Source organism: Panthera pardus, unplaced genomic scaffold (assembly GCF_024362965.1).
Source record: "Panthera pardus isolate Hobbes unplaced genomic scaffold, ASM2436296v1 HiC_scaffold_11, whole genome shotgun sequence".
In the NCBI taxonomy this organism is placed as follows: Eukaryota; Metazoa; Chordata; class Mammalia; order Carnivora; family Felidae; genus Panthera; species Panthera pardus.
In genome coordinates this window covers 89141949-89157367 of record NW_026526666.1, presented here as the reverse complement: position 1 = coordinate 89157367, position 15419 = coordinate 89141949, and the positions used below count along the sequence as shown (strand labels likewise).

Sequence of the window (15419 nt, the reverse complement as noted above, 5' to 3'; positions counted from 1 at the left end):
ACCAAATACAGGTCTGTTTGGCCTCCCGATGTTCTCGGTGGTCCCAGAAGAGGGAGTTGGGAGGGCACTGCTAGTGGATTTCTTCGCTGGTCTGTGCTGCCTTGAGGTAGCCTGAATCTCAGGACCCTACTGGCCTGTCTGCACATCTGTGTGCCCCCACCAGTACGTACTGAGGACTCTTAGAAACGGGACTGTGTCTCCCTCACTTTAGGGACTCCAGGGCTCGGCACAGGCTGTGGGAGGTGCTTAATGGGAGCTTCCCGGGCAAAGGAGTGGTCTTTGGTCTTCTCTGTTGCCTGGGTCCGACACTGTGGAGGTGGCATAAACCACTCCACGTGAAGGCACTGAATGTCCGGGCACCAATCCAACACCAGCTGCCAACAGCAGGCACGCGAGCAGGGTCACTACCCCCAGCTAAGCTGGCCTCTTAGAGTCAATACTGTCCTCCATTTCAGAGTCTCTTTGTCCAGCCCCAGGTCAGCTCTCCCTCCCTCAGCCTCCCAGGACTTCGGAGCTCCTCTCCCCACCCCATGCCCCGCTGCTCTCACACCTGGCCAAGCAGGGACTTGCTTTCGAGGTCACTGAAGCGGCTCTGTGTCAGGTAGGCTGGGCCTTTTACATAACTGCTTTGAGTCTCTGAGCCTTTTTTTTTTTTTTTAAGCTTATTTATTTATTTATTTTTAATTTTGTTTTTAATGTTTATTTATTTTTGAGAGACACAGAGACAGAATGCGAGTGGGTTGGGACAGAGAGAGAGGGAGACGAATCTGAAACAGGCTCCAGGCTCTGAGCTGTCAGCACACAGCCCGACGCGGGGCTCGAACTCACGAGCTGCGAGATCATGACCTGAGCTGAAGTCGGACGCTCAACCGACTGAGCCACCCAGGCGCCCCAAAGCTTATTTATTTTTGAGACAGAGAGAGAAGGGAGAGAGGCAGAGAGAGAAGGGACAGAGGATTTGAAGCAGGCTCTGCCCTGACAGCACAGAGCCTGACGCAGGGCTTGAACTCACAGACCATGAGATCATGACCTGAGCCGAAGTCAGACGCTTAACCAACTGAGCCACCCAGGCGCCCCGAGTCTCTGAGCCTTTAGTTGTTGTGATGCCCCAGCTTCTAGCACAGTGTCAGACACATAATAGGTGCTCAATACATATTTGAATGACTAAGTCTTTGGGCTCCATGAATCTGCAGGTCTGTTGAACTCCGCTGGTAAAACTCTGGATTGATGTGTGTGGGTGACCGCGGCATTTCTGAGCTTCTGTTTTCCCATCTTTGAAATGGATAGGTTTGATGGAACCAGCCCTGTCCACCCCAGCGTCCACTGTGGTGTGCTGGACAAACAGTGGACATTCCCACATACAGCCTCCCCCCCCATTCCCTCCCCTCTGTGCACACCCAGATTTTGACGAAACTCAAAAAATCATTGCAGGGGAAGCGAAGTCCTAACGTGATCTGTGATCATCACAATTATTGACCCGGGAACTAGCCGCTCACTCGGGGCTGGAGGTTTACAATCCTCTGCTGCTGGAGACTCCTTTTGTTCTGTCAAGGAAGCAGATTTCAGAGCACAGGGTGTGAATGACAGCGTTACAGGACTCGGTTGGTCATCTCTTGATCTATTTAACAACGATTTATGGAGCATCGCTAAGTGCCTGCCCCTTGGGGATGCAACAATGAATGAGTTCTTTGGGAACTTACGTTCTGGTGGGAGAGACAGGGAATAATTAAAAAAAAAAAAAAAAGGATACATAGTAAGTGAGAAGATGCCGTATTAAGATAAGTGTCACCTAGGAAATCAACAGGGTGCTGAGTTATCGGGCCAGGGAGTGGGGGTTACCTTAGCAAGGGGTGTGGGTCAAAGTGGGCCCTCAAAGCTTCATGGGAGAGCTTTATCTGAGCTGCACCTGGAGGCTAAAAAGGTGCTGACCTTGCAAAAAGCGGAGGGAAGAGCATGCCAGGCAGAAAGAACAGTCTGTGCAAAAATTTTGAAGGGGAAAGAGGAAATTGTGGATGTTTTAAAAATATTTTTAAAAAAGAAAATCAGGGGCTGGCTCAGTCAGACTCTTGATCGCAGGGTTGTAAGTTCGAGCACCACGTGGGACACGGAGGTTACTTTAAAAGAAGAAAACCCTGCAATTCTTTATTAATGCCAGATTAATTTCTTCATGCAACAGACAAGCCCCTGCCCTACTGTGCAGCCGGCCCTGTGCTAGTCCCCAGGGACAAACAGAGACGCATGAAAGGGACATTCTTGTCACACACATCCTGGACCGGGCACCCCACGGAGATGAGCTGGTCTGATGTTTGCGAAGGGCTCCCGGCTTGGATCCTTGGGGAATCCAAATAAACCCCGCAGGTTCTGGCAGCCCAGGCCTCCGGCCAGCCAGGCTCCAGGCCTCCAGAGGAGAGAGGCTGCTGCTTCCTGCCTCTCCCTCCCCCACCCACCTGGGCACAGAGGCTCTTTCGTCCATTGTTCCTGCTTCCTGCCCATCCGTCTCCAGCTGCTGGTCTGAACCCTGCAGATTTACACTGACAAGCGGATGCTTTTACCAGGACCCTCGAGGGGGACAGGGAGGGGAGTGGCCTGGGACTAGAGGGAACTTGGGGGAGGGAGGGCCAGAGCTTTGTGACAAGGAAGAGTTTCCTGCCCTGAAGAGGTGTTAGACCCTGAGGGCTGAGAGGAAGGGAAAAAAGCCTCGGTCCCCAAAGGCTCCCTCATGCTGGGAGACAGAGTGATTAATGACCCTGGACTCGGCAGGGCCTCCATGCCCCTTGGACAGGGTTCAGGTTCAGCAACATCTTCCCCGACCCCGATTTTCTGATGCGCAGAATGAGCACTGGACTTGGAGTCAGGAGGCCTGGGTTCCCACCTCCACCAACTCTTAGCTAGCTGACTCAGACAAATTTCTCAGCCTCTTCGGGCCTCAGTTTCCTCATCTGACGGGTGGGTCTAATAATCCATGCCCAGCAGTGTTGTGAAAATGAACGTGATCTTGTAGAATAGATGGTTGCAAAAAGCCATTAAAATGAAACACATTTTCTACCCCTCCACCCGCCCCGCCCCAGGCTCTCTTAACTTACTTAGGGCTCCTGTTGCAAACCGGCTCCTGTTAAGGGGGGGGGGGCTTGATGGAGCACCTACTGTGTGCCAGCCGCTGTGCCAGTGTTGAAGAGCAAGACTCAGTTCTTGTTCTCAAGGGAGACAGGCGAGCAGACACGTGTCACGTGACCGGTTAAAGCTGTTGAGCATGCCAGCCTGCTTGGGTCTATGTCCCAGTGCTGTCATTTACCCGCTGTGTGCAGCTGTAGGCAAGTCACTTAACCTCTCTGTGCCCCAATTTCCTAAATGTGCAAAATGGGGGCCAGTAATTACCCGCCTCATAAGACTGTGGTCAGGATTAAATTATTTGATGCTTGTTTTTTTTTTAAAAATTTTTAATGTTTATTTATTTTTAAGGGGAGGGGGACAGAGCACAAACAAGGGAGGGGCAGAGAGAGAGGGAGACACAGAATCCGAAGCAGGCTCCAGGCTCTGAGCTGTCAGCACAGAGCCTGACGTGGGGCTCGAACTCACGAACCGCGAGATCATGCCCTGAGCCAAAGTCGGAGACTTAATGGACTGAGCCACCCAGGTGCCCCAAATTATTTGATATTTGTAAAGCATTCAGTATAGTATATGTTATATGATATGCCTCAATAAATAAAAGTTATTATTATTATTATTATTATTATTATTATTATTATAGGATCTGCATTTCACCCAGAACGACAGGAGTCTGGTCCCGGAGCTGGAATGCTGGTCGCTGAGGCTGAAGGAAGCCGATGCTGAGTGGGCATGGTTCTCCTTGGCTGGCTCTGTCTGTCTGTCCTGCAGCAGTGTGGGACCACACACCATCGGTCCAGCCAAAGCTGCCACGTGCATGAAGCTGAAGCAGGTCCTGAACCACAGGGTCAGGAGCGTCACAAGGAGAGCGGCAGCCATGCGGTCCCACCAGGCAGCGACATGTGGAAACGTGGCAGCGGTCAGCTCTCGCTCCCAGGGGCTAGGCCACTGCCTAGTGGGGTCTGCACCACGCTGCCGGAGGGGCTGGCTGGGCCGGTCACGCGCTGGCTATACGGGTGTAGACCCCTGCCTAGCGGAGGGAGAACCCTCAACTGGACATCAGCTCCCCCTCTGCCTGGGTGGGAACAAGAAAACTCGAGGAACCCGTTGAGCCCCAAGACAGAGGGAGGACCGGGATCAGAAGGCATTGCATGAGAATAAACTCCCGGAGCCTTCTTCCCCTCGGTACAGTCCAGGGTTTGCAAGGGACGGAGACCCCTCAGCCCTGTTCTACTGACACCTATATAGTCTCTGGAGATAGCGACTCATTTCAGATCACAGCCAACTCAGGAGAAGAGTAGACTCACTGACCACTGTTCTTGCCCTATGGGGAAATGCTGCCTAGGGATCGTTGTTCAGTTGTGACTCAGGAACCACGAGACCTATCGAGTGGGAAATAATCCCATACGTTAATTAAATGACAAACTATCGGGGTGTCTGGGTGGCCTCAGTCGGCTGAGCGTCGGACTTGGGCTCAGGTCATGATCTCGCGGGCTGTGAGTTCGAGCCCCGCATCCGGCTCTCTGCTGACAGCTCGGAGCCTGGAGCCTGCTTCCGATTCTGTGTCTCCCTCTGTCTCTGCCCCACCCCCGCTCATGCTCTGTCTCTCTCTCTGTCGAAAATAAATAAACATTAAAAAAATTTTTTTAAAGAGACAAATTATCATATTAAAAAGAGTCCTTATTAGTGGTGCTGCCGAAGTCAACACAGAGTGGGGAGAAGGTGGCCTGAGGGACCTGCAGCCTAGCCAGCAGCGGAGCTGAGGAAGACGGGAAGAAGAGCTGAGCCTTAAATGATGAGTGTGAACAAAGTAGCAATAGGAACCTCCTCCCGCCCCCCGCCAGGAGAGGACGCATCGTGAGCAGCAGCGCTGGATGCTCCAGGGACCTGCAAGGGAAGGGAAGATTCAGCCGGAGGCACAGTGGCAGATGAGGCAGGGATGGAACTCGGGTCCTGCCAGCCACGCTAAGCTGTCGGGTCACGATGCTGTAGACAAGCAGAGGGTTGTAAGCAGCGGAGGGACAGAGCAGATGTTGAGTTTTGCAAACCGCCCTGGTTGAGGTATGGCAGATGGATTGGAAGGGTGGAGCCTGAAGACGGGGAGATCACACAGGAGGCTGTTGCAGTGCTGCTGTGGGTAGTGAAAGGGAGGAAAGGTTTCCTGCGCCTTGGGGGTGTTAAGTAAGAAAAATACTCCTAAAGGGCCTAGCACAGCGCCCGGCGCATAGTAGGTGCTCACAGCTCGCAGTAAATGTAGCTAAACGCTGAGGGTCTGGACTAGGGCAGCGGTGGTAGGAATGGAGTAGGGGATTGGCTTGAGAAACACTGAGAAAGGCAAAGCTGCAGGAATCATCGACTGGCTGGCTGCAGGGGTGAGAAAAGAGGGGTCCGAGAATCCCTTCAATATTTACGAAGCACCCACCATGCCTGGGAGGCTGCTTTTAGCTGATGATCCAGCTTCCCGCATCCACCAACTTTTTGTGGAGCACCTACTATGTGCAAGGCACCTTCCTAGGTGCTGATGCTATAAAACCAAGCAGAGCTGGCCCCTGGTCCCCTGGAGCTCACCGATAAGACTTCATTAACAGTGGAAGGACCCGAGGCCTCTAGGGCCTCTGGAGCTGCCTTCTGGCAGATTCTCTTGGTGATCGCCAGGCTTTTCAAACCTCACACCCCCCAAACCGGAGTCCCACACCTGCCCTTCCCGCCTGCGCGTTTCCCCACCCCAGGAAGTGACACTACCACCCACCAGGTGCTCAGGCCAGATGCCTGGGTGGCCCTCCTAGTGCCTTCTCTCTCTCTCCCCTCTACCCCACCTCCAGCCCAACCCATCTGTAGCTCCCGTGAAATGGATTTCCAAAACCCACTTTGAGTCCCTTGAGTTCTCTCCCCATCTTAGTCCAGGCCACCGGGACTGCCATGGGATGCCATTTCCACTGCGTGGCCGGTCTCCTTGCTGCTTGAGCCTCCCCTCATTATTCCCCACAACAGGCAAGAGCAAGCTTCCTTCTTTTTTCAAGTAATCTCTGCGCCCAATGTGGGGCTCGAACTCACAGCCCCAAGATCAAGAGTTGCGTGCTCTACCGACTGAGCCAACCAGCTGCCCCAAGTACAAGCTTCTTAAAAGGCAAACCACATCTCCTGATGCCACTGCTGAAAACTTCGCTTTAGTAGCTTCCCACTGACCTGGAATCAAATCCATGAACCTAAGAAGCCCCCCAAGCCAGCACAGGCCTGGCCCTGCCCTCTTCCCAGCCCCTCCTACAAGTCCACACCCCTTCCCTCTCTGCCCAGCACTGGTCTTCCAGCTTCCAGATCCACCAAGCTCCTTTCTACCTCTGGGCCTTTGCACATGCTGGTCTCTCTCCTGGAGATGCCCTTCCCCCCATTCTTTGCTGTGCTCATTCCTGCTCACTGTCCAGTCCCAGCTTCAGGGCCCCCTCCTTCCAGAGGTCTCCCTGACCATTTCAGTCTCGCCCGTTCCTCCTCATCTCTGTACTGTTTGTTTCTCTTGGAGCACTTTTCCCGGTTTGCAATTATTTTATTTGTCAACTTTTGTTATCTGTCTCCCTGCTCCTTGGACTAGGATCCTTGAAGGCAGTGTCCTCTGTCCTGGCCCTGGTGTTCCGAGGGGCACCTGCCCACCCCCCTAACTAACTTTCACTGAACACTGAGTTCCAAGGGTCCAGCCATCTCGCCAATCCCCCACAGCACCCCCCAAACTCCCCTTTTGTTCAAACAGGTGGAACTCTCTCCTCTCCCCCGCCTCAGCGGAATAACTTGTGGGTTATCTTGTCATCTATCAATCTCTAATAAACCGAGTTATTTTTAGAACAGGTGAAAGCAACGATCTCACATCTCTGAGAAGATTTTCCACTCCCATCTGACTTTCTACTACAATTTGGTTTCCTGTGGTGGTTGCGGAGGCTGTTAAGCTAGCAGGCTTTGTTATTCTGGGGTGCAGAGAAGGGCCTACAGAGAAAACCTAGCCTCCCCTCACACCCCTCGACCCTGCACCCTGCATGGAGAGAGGAACCCGGTGCCTGGGGCAATCCCCTGGCAGAGGACTCTGGGAAGCCTGAAGGAAGCCTGACACTCACTGTGTGTCATTTGCCTCGTCACTTTCCCTTTCTGAGCCTCAGTTACTCCTCTGAAAAAGGAGGGTGTGGGAGGGTTAATCACTAAAGACCTCTGACTGGTAAGATTTGGATAGAACCATGAGCCAGTGGGGTTTTTTTTTCCGTCCCTGGACATCAATTAGATGACATCAGTTCTTTCTATGAATGAAATGTAGTCAGTGCCTCTTACAGCACATATGCAAATATATGTAAATTAATACAAAATAAAGGACCCCCAAAAGCTTCTGTTCATAGAACTGAGGTCTGGTCAGACCTGGGGTGGAGGGGGAAACTTAGCTCATGCTTTCACCCTCCTTGAATGCCTCCCCCCATCCCCCACCCTACAGAGAAGGACCTGAGAAGGACCCCGGGAAGGAAGGTGACTGGCCTAGAGTCATGCAGCCAAACACTGACAAAGTGTTTCAGCAGCCAGGTCTCTACCCTGGCATTTTTCTCACCGGCCCTTCCTTCTGTTCAGCCCAGGCCTGGGGCTAGAACCTAGCTCTAAGGGAAGGGAGGTGCAACCTGTGGCCAGGACAAGGTGCACTGGAATAAACTTCATAATGAAGTTCTACCAAAACACCCTGTATGCAGATCGGGGAGAAGTCCTTTTGGTTATGTGATCAGGGTGAAGAGGTCCTTTGAGTCACATGTTGAAAAACTGGGATGTAGGGAGATGATTCCCTGTAGAGGGGACCGTGTACCCCAAGGAGCAGATGCCGAAAACAGGAAAGCACCGTCATGCTCCGGCGTTCCTGCTTATAAAGACAAGCCTCCATGGTGTCCCCTGCCAACCAGAATGCGACCCCCCCCCCCCCGTCTCTTTTAGATGGAAATTCTGGAACCTCCCCTGCCTGTAGGATAGTGCACATGTAGGGAGATAGTGAGGAACGAGCCTGGATAGCTACCTGGGGACCAACATGTCCAAAGTCTGAAATGGTAAGCTAGGGAATCATCTGGACTTTGTTCTGAGAGCAATAGGGAGCCACTGAAGGTTTTAGAGCAGTGAGAGAAGTCATCAGATTCATATTTAGGATGACCCGATTGGTGCTGGCAGCAGAGAAATCAGTTCGAAGACTGGGGACAATAGTCCCAGTGGTAAAGGGAAAGGCCTGAACCGGGCCAGGGAAGCAAGAGTAATGCAGGGATACTTGTCTGAATGGTGTAGTCTGAGCCTGTTTTGGATAGGGAGGCAAGGGAGAGGACTGAGAACAGTGAGTCTGCTTAATCCGGAGAGGAAGGGAGCTGAGGCCTCTCCTTTCCATCCTTCTCATGACTGGCTATTTCCCCAAGCTGGTGCCCAGGCAGGCAGGGAAGGGGGTGCCCAGGTCAGTGGGGCTGCTGCCTGCCAGGAATCCAGGACAGAGGGCAGCTTGACTTTGTTCTCTGGGGACTTTTATTCTATTTCTCTAACTTGTTAAGGAAAGACCTGGGAGCCTTAGGGGACCACAAGTCAAGTATTTCCCAAACATTTATTTAGTACTCACTAGGGCAAAGTATTAGTGTGGGGGACAGACATGCCGAGGCCAGATTTCCTAAATCTCAAACTGTGACGTGAGATGTGCATAGGATTTTTTTTTCCCCCAGATTTGACATTTATCTATATGACAAGCACTTTAAGGACATCTGTTATAGGCTGGGTTAGGTCCCCACAAAAGTTATGTTGAAGCCTCGACTCTCAGCACCCCAGAATGTGACCTTATTTGGGAAGAAGGTTGCTGCAGATGTAATTACTTAAGATGAGGTCGTATTGGAGCGGGGTTGGCCCTTAGTCCAATCTGACCGGTGTCCTCCTAAGAAGAGGAGAGAACCACACAAGGGGAACACTGTTGTTGACAGAGGCAGAGATGGGAGTGATAGAGCTGACCACCACGGAATGCCACAGACTCATGGCCACCAGAAGCTAGTGGAGGCAAGGAAGGTTTCTACCCAGAGTCTTCGACAAGGTGACCCTGATGGTACCTCGATTTCAATCCTCGAACCTCCAGAACAGAGAGTGAATAAGTCCGCGTTGTCTTAACCCCGGCTTTGCTTTGTGGTACCTTGTCACAATGGCCCTAGGAAACGAATAACACACTGAAATCAATCACATTTAACTTCGGCCACTGCCCCCACTGATCACCACTTGAAAGGTGGGGGCCTTTCTAGAACAGACACGCCCATGCCACTCCTTTGTTCAAAACGTGTCCACAGCTCCCCAGTGCCCTGGGCAACGCTTGGAGGGACTCCTTGCCTGGGCCCCACATGCTCCCAGCCTCTCATCTCTGCCCTTTGTCCTCTGCTATCAGCATTTCCTCGGGCCCTTCCTCTTATTACCCCCCCCCACCCCCGCCGCCACCACCACCTGTTCCCCCTTCCCTGTCTTCGGTAGAGCGGTTAAGAGCAGAGTGCCTGGGGGCGCCTGGGTGGCTCGGTCGGTTAAGCGTCCGACTTCAGCCAGGTCACGATCTCGCGGTCTGTGAGTTCGAGCCCCGCGTCAGGCTCTGGGCTGATGGCTCGGAGCCTGGAGCCTGTTTCCGATTCTGTGTCTCCCTCTCTCTCTGCCCCTCCCCCGTTCATGCTCTGTCTCTCTCTGTCCCAAAAATAAAATAAAAAACGTTGAAAAAAAAAAAATTTAAAAAAAAAAAAAAAAAAAAAAAAGAGCAGAGTGCCTGGTTTTGAATCCCGGCTCCCCCACCGCCCAGCGTCCAGCAGTGGCACCTTGGGCAACTTTTTGTCTCAACGCCTCAACTTTCTCACGTGTAAAACGGGAATACTAGCCGTTCCTATTTCAGAGAATGGAAAGGCACCTTGAAAGGGCTTAGTCTTTTGATCTGGCACACGGAGGAGCAGTCATATTACCTCCCTCATGCTTGGTGTGCTGTCTCCCAGAAGGCCTCTCTGCCCACCGCCCCCCCCCACCCCCCACCCCAGGGGATTGTGTCACCCACGTATTGTACCTGTCTCGTCATATTTCTGTTTTCACCAGGTTGTGCACTTCTCTGGGCAGGGAAGAGGCCATCCTGCATCCCTGCATCTGAGCATGCAGCAGGAGCGCAATAAATGCTTGCTGCGGTAACTACCGAGCAGAGCGAATTGGCCAAGGGGATCTGGGAGGTAGGGCGTGGGGACAGCTTTCATAGGACAGTCGGCCCATCTGTCTGGAAGTGAAAGTTGTATTGTTAGTTCTGAGAGCATGAGAAAGAAAGCGAGAACCAGAGAGAAAAAGGCAGTGGGCAGAGGGCAGAGCCCGCGCCCCGCTCCGGCACCCCGACCTTGCCCACCAACCCCAGCACATCCTGCCCCTCCCCCGTTGTGCCCCTCCAAATGCTCACCCACGCACACCTACCCCATCCCCAGCCAGCGGCTTCCTCTGACACACATTTTCCATTGCTGGGCGGGGCGGAGCCCTTCCAGGTGAAAACAATCTCCGGGGTTTCCTTTTCAGGGTCCTTCCCCCAACGTTCCCGTCCCTGCCGAACCTACCTGTCAGCAGCCCCTGACTTCAATGGCACAACATCGGCCTGGGGCCAGAACATCCAAGGCTACGTGAGGTGCCGCCTGGTGTCTCAGATCGGGTTCAGAATGGTGACTCAGGATGCTGGCTCCGCTGCACTCGAGCTGTGTGACTCCAGGCAGGCCCCTTCCCCCCTCCGAGCCCCCTTTTCTGTAAAAAGGGGTGGTGATGGCAGTCCTCCGGAACTGTGGTGGGTTTTCCGTGGGACGATGGGAAGAGCACGAGAAAGCTCTACCAATCTGATTGTCCGTGGGGACAGCGCAGGCGTGCCGTGGCAACAGGGAAGGTCCCCTTCCCCAGGCCCAGGGCCGTGCCAGGCACTAAGGGGTTGAGAGCGTCTGGCTTCCAGTGTTGCTGAGTATGGATGGGGAAGTGGGGCCTAGAGTCTGGCGGAAAGAACGGGGAAATGGGAGTGAGACCTGAGCTCACCCCCGCCCCCCATGACTCTGTGACTTGGCATGTCCTCTCTAGACCTCGGTTTCCCAGACTTAGCATCGCGGGACTAACTCTGATGCCTGTCTAGGTCTTCCAGATCTGAAATCTCAGACCTCCTAGAACCCTCCACCACCACATTCACCTCCCTCGCGTAGACGAAGCGTCTGCCTGCCTCCCTGGGTTTGAAGGAAGATCGCAGTCTTACTCGTTGCACACTGAGCATCCAGCACAGGACCAGGTGCAGAGTCAGTGGTGAGGGATGGGGGGGGGCGGGGGGGGACAGGACTGGAGGGAAGTGAGTGAATGGGGAGAGGGGGGAATGAGGGAATTGGGAGATGGATGCTGGAGGAGTGGACAGTGGACGGATGGATGGTTGGATGATGATTCTACCGGCAGGTGGACAGCTGATGAAAGTGAATTGGTGGGTGTTGAATACTCAGCTACTGATCATGGTTTTTAGCATCACACACACCCCGGGCTTGCCAGGGACCTCCCCTACTCGCAGCCAACGTTCCATGGCTCTGGTTTCTCCTCCAAAGCACGGACGTGGGTCTAAGAATCCTCCCAGGACTCTCTCCACACGAGAGCCTGGATAAGCTGCCCATCACAAGGCCTTACCGGGCTGCCCGGGTGGCTCAGTCGGTTAAGCATCTGACTTGGGCTCAGGTCATGATCTCACAGTTCGTGGGTTCGAGTCCCGCGTCGGGCCCTGTGCTGACAGCTCGGAGCCTGGAGCCTGCTTCGGATTCTGTGTCTCCCTCTCTCTCTGCCTCTCCCCGACTCACGCTCTGTCTCTGTCTCTCAAAAATAAATAAATATTAAAAAAAAAAAAAAAAGAAGAAGAAGGCCTTACCTTTATCATCCCATCGAAATTTCCCCCGCATCGGTGTGAAAATGACAGTGACTTATTCACTGTGACCCTACATACGCAGGAGTGGGTGTTTCTGGATGATACAGCGTTTTGCCTAGGGAGGAACCGCTGAGTGTGGTAGAGGCGAAGACGCCGAGTTGACCTGCTGGCTACCGTCTGGTGAGCCTAGTCTGTTACCTCTGCAGACCTCCCGTCCAACGCAGGCCGTGCCTTCCAGCCATTAACGGCTCCCCCGGCAAGAGACTCTTACAACTCCCCAGTCGTCCCCAGTTCTCTCCTGCCAGCCTATCTTCACGCCCTCCCAGGCACCCTAGACCCAACAGGGGTCAGAACCCAGTTTGGTGGGTTACCCTCCCCCACTCTGTCCCATGGATTCAACCGATGTAGAAACATTACGGGATTTGGGGTCAGAGGTGAAGTTCACCTCAGGTGAAGTTTTAACTTTTTAGCCCTCGGCCAGGTCTTCACTCTGGGGAGCAGGGGTCGGCCCAGAGACGGAACAGGGCAGCGGGAAGAGACAAGCTTTGGAGCTACGGAGACGTGGGTTCACATCATGCCCCCATCGGGGAGTGGGACCTCGGACAAGTGACTTAACTCCTGAGTCTCTGCTTCCTCATCTGTACAGTGGGGGGAAACAGCCCCCTGTGGCTCCTGAGCACCTGAAACGGGGACCGGCCGAGCGGAGACGTGCCGTGCATGTAAAACACGCACTGGACTGTTTAAGACTTAGGGGAAAAAATGTTACAATTCTTAAGGACTTTTGTATCACTTTTAAGTGATATTATACATTGATAATACCTTGAAATATTGGGTTAGATAAAATATGTTATTAAGAATTTTTTTTTACCTTTGAGGAGGTCCCTCTGCTATGCAGCCTTCCCAGCCTCCCTCAGAGTTTGAGGGTTTCTCTTGCCTCAGGGTTTGAACACGCTTCTATAACGGCTTCTTAGCAAATATTGTGGTTGTCTGTTTAGGCGTCTGTCTCCCCATCTAGTCCATGAACTCCTTGGGGTCAGGAGCTCTAGCTCGGTTATCTCTGCTCCCGGCTGCCCGTACGGGGCCTGGCACACAGCAGATACTCAGCCAAAGTTACTCAAGTGGATACGTATGTACATGTGAAAGCAGGGTGAAGTTTTGCTATTCTACCTGGAGTCCTTGACGAATACAACAGGATACAGGTCACACTGAAACCATGAGCAGGGCCTTGGCAGGAAACAGACGGTACACTCAAGTTGAGAAGTTTGAAGAGGGTTTAATCAAGAGACTATTACCAAAGTCGCAGGCAGGATTCAGGGAGACCGGGAGGGATGGTGCAGTATCCCAGGGCTGGCCACAGCGGGGGGCCGTTACCACCCATGGCCTGAAGGGTGAAGAGGGAGAAGCGACCCGGACTCAGGGCCAGAGATGTATGCACGGGGTCGCCTACCAGGAGCCAGAGCCTTTGGGTGAGGGACACAGCCAACCCGTGCGACCCTGTAGCAAGGGGCTGGGGGAATCACTATGCCCCATTCTCCACCTGCCCTCTGCCTTCCTGCCCCACCCAACCAGAACCAGAGGGCAAAAGAGGCCATTGATGGCACCCCAGAGTTCACCTGCCAGGGCACAGAACAGGATGGAGAAGGGCAGAGGGGAGTTCTAGAGGGGCAAACAGAGAAACGCAGCACTGTGGAGAACATTATACCCCTGGGATCTTTGAGGGCCTCTGGACATCTTTATAGAGGGCAAGACACGGTCACCACCAACCACAATCGTTAGGTAAACAACTAACGTGTGCCGGGTGCTGTGCTAACCCATTTTCCAGGCTCAGAGAGTGCAAGGAACTTGCCCGAGGGTACACAATAGGAAATGGTGTAGCCGGGAATGGAACGCGGGTCGGCCCCCAAACTCAGGTTCTCATCACCTCTTCTCAACTACACATCAGGCACTGTGCTGAGTACTCTGTCTGCATTATCTCTAATCCATCAAAATTCTGCAGGGTCATGTCCTTTTCCTGTCTCAGAGAGGTCGAGTGATTTCTCCAGGGCCACACAGCTCGTGGGGGATGGGAGTGAGGCAGAGAGGCAGGGTTGGTGAGTTTGCCATTAATTAGAGCAGGTGAGTGGCAGATTGCATGGTGGCAGCCTCAGGGATTATTTTAGCCCCAACGGGTAGAGCCACCTCTCACCAGGTGCCTCCTAGAGTCACTCCCCAGCTGCAACCACAGGATTTAGATTTGCAGAGCTGGGCAGGGCCCTCAGCATCCTCTAGGCTGACTCTCGCCTGTGACTCTAAAACTAATAATAATTACGGCAGCGGCAGCCATGGCTTCCAGAGCCCCTGATATGTTCATTCGTTGTCTTTCTCTACACGGTCACTAAATCTGACCATGACTTTCCCTGCGGGCTGTATGCTGTCTGGAGGCAGGTACCGTGGGCTGTTCAGCTTGCAGAGCAAGAACTGAGGCTGAGAAGGAAAGGGCTTGTCCACGGCGACGCAGCAAAGCAGACCCTATGCAGCCAGACCTGCCCCCGGGGCAGCGTATGCCCCTAAGAAGAGCGCCGGTTTTGGAGCGGGACAGGCTGGGTTCGGCCTGGCTCTGCACCTGCCGGATGCACTGACCTTGGGCAAATCACTCTTGGGTGTCTTCATCTCATCTGTAACACAGGGGTGGCAGTATGCACGCACGCGGCGTGGTGAGGATGAAGTGAGTTGTTGTACATAAAGCCCTGACAACGGAGGCTAGAACACAACAGGCGTTATCACCCCCTCCTAGTTCACCGAGTTTTCCCACCCCGTCTGGGGAGGCTCTTAAAGTCGTGCTCTTGGGTGACCCTGGCTTTGGTAACCGACTGAGCAGCGGCCGTGCCCTGCGTGGTACGCACTCTTGCTTGCCTCCTCCGGCGCTCACCATGCCCCCATTCCCACTTTGCAGGCAAGGAAACTGAGGCCCAGAGAGAGCTAATGACCTGCGCAGGCCTTCACACCTCAGAAATCGCAGCCAGGACGGCCACACCCAAGTCGAAGCCCGTAACCCCCCCTCTGCCAACTGCAGGAAACCCAGATTGTTATGATTATTGGTATTGTTGTCCAAAACAATACTCTAGACGGGCGACAATACAACAATCATGGAGGGTGCTTATTTCCATGGGCTCCACAGTCATCCCGCCGCCCCCGTGGAGGGGGCCTGGAGCTTTAAGAAGAGGCTCCTCGAGCAGGATGAACAAACAAGCAGTGAAAAGCTCACAGCTGGGCCCCAGGTGCTGGGAGAGAGAGTGGGGCAGGAAGCGGGCAGGCCATTTCTTTCTTTCCTCTTCTTTCTTATTTGTTTGAGAAGCAACTTTACTTTCTAAATCGGTCATTGTCACCCGTTGGCCCCCGCCCCACCTGGGCCAGGGCCTCTGGTGACAGGGGCTCA

At 53.5% G+C, this 15419-nt stretch overlaps 1 long non-coding RNA gene across 3 annotated transcripts; it reads right to left on the bottom strand.

Moving 5' to 3' along the window:
- Window positions 1–1385: 1385 nt before the first annotated feature.
- LOC109274299 (uncharacterized) lies at window positions 1386–14638 on the bottom strand. 3 transcript variants are annotated; one of them, XR_008420850.1, is made up of 4 exons: window positions 10689–14638; window positions 10163–10363; window positions 9186–9280; window positions 1386–1544 (listed from the first exon to the last, which is right to left on the bottom strand). It is a non-coding gene; the product is annotated as an uncharacterized LOC109274299 (long non-coding RNA). The 3 variants fall into 3 exon arrangements; XR_008420849.1 differs by lacking the exon at window positions 1386–1544 and having other exon boundaries at window positions 8677–9280; window positions 10689–11105; window positions 11773–14638; XR_002083532.2 differs by lacking the exon at window positions 1386–1544 and having other exon boundaries at window positions 8677–9280.
- Window positions 14639–15419: the final 781 nt, after the last annotated feature.